This window comes from Micropterus dolomieu, unplaced genomic scaffold (genome assembly GCF_021292245.1).
Source record: "Micropterus dolomieu isolate WLL.071019.BEF.003 ecotype Adirondacks unplaced genomic scaffold, ASM2129224v1 contig_1555, whole genome shotgun sequence".
NCBI lineage: Eukaryota > Metazoa > Chordata > Actinopteri > Centrarchiformes > Centrarchidae > Micropterus > Micropterus dolomieu.
In genome coordinates this window covers 1-1,212 of record NW_025730545.1, presented here as the reverse complement: position 1 = coordinate 1,212, position 1,212 = coordinate 1, and the positions used below count along the sequence as shown (strand labels likewise).

Genomic DNA, 1,212 nt, shown 5'->3' with positions numbered 1-1,212 from the left:
CTGTAAACCAGTCATTGTCAACGACAAAGTTGCCATCTTTAAGTTCAAAAATTCAGAATGTGGAGTTCATGCTTATGTAAGTCATGCCCTTTGTGTTTATATTTTTCCCAGTGCACTTTCCACTTTGTTACTTTTTTAGCAAGTTGGACAGTTGGAAATTTAAAAGCTTAGTCCTAGATAAGCTATATTCACACTGCAGGCCTTCATGCTCAATTCCGACTTATTGCCCACATCCGATTGAGATTGACTGAACAATTGGCAAGATCCTTGAAGGGGAGATGATTTTATTTTCTGCAATGGGGTTACTACCTATACTGTGAACAGAAGGGATTACATTTAACTTTCAGTTAAGTTGCTAAAGATTTCATGTTCTCTGACAGGCAGAAAAAGGCCTGTCCCTGAGACGCTTGTCCCAAATACCGGCAGCACGTTTAATGCTGCAGCCCTCTACGTTTGCCTCGACTTCCTCGCCCTGACCTGCCATTGTAGCGCACGGTTATGTCACAGGTTGATAGTGTTGCATCTAGATTTCAGATTTTTAACTGTGCTGTAAGGTGCACGGAATATTATGTGTTTCTCAATGTGGTGGTCATTAAAAGAGCAGATTGCTAAATCACAAAGGGATTTGGTGTGCTTCAGGCATTACATTATGCATGCTGTGTAATCTGCTGGGAAACCTGAAGCAAATAGCTGACAAGTTGACTTTCCTTGACAGGAAGTTGGTGAGACGATGATCTACCTGGCTGAAGTGCAGACTGTCGTCCAGTCTCTGACCCTCCAGTATGGCGTAATTGCAACACGTGATCCGCTCAGGTTAGTGTTACACAATACACTTTGACTCTGTGGGCACAATTCTACCACTCTGTTGTGTTTTTGTGTAGTGCTAAGCTTAAATGTTAACCCACGTATCTGCATAGGTTCATGGTTGAGTGTCGCTATAGCAAAGCAGGCGTTGCTCCGCAGTCACTAACCAGCGTTGGCTACATGGTGAAGACCCCGAGTTCCACCTTGCCGTCAGCGGTCCTCTCTAATGGCTTATATGCTGTTGACTTGAGAATTGCTAAAGGTTGGGTATTTATGCCTTATTTTCTAAAGCAATTGCAATAAGTACAATATTGATTCTGCTGGAGTAGGATTGCATACGAGTAGCTCTGAAATATGGACTTGTCAAATTCATTGACTGTCTGCTCTTTGTCTGTCTAACCCCAACAG

At 42.8% G+C, this 1,212-nt stretch overlaps 1 long non-coding RNA gene across 1 annotated transcript; it reads left to right on the top strand.

The window, feature by feature from the left end:
* Nucleotides 1-1,111, top strand: LOC123964294. The gene is made up of 3 exons (XR_006823399.1): nucleotides 1-76; nucleotides 716-813; nucleotides 918-1,111. It is a non-coding gene; the product is annotated as an uncharacterized LOC123964294 (long non-coding RNA).
* The last annotated feature ends 101 nt before the right edge of the window (nucleotides 1,112-1,212 follow it).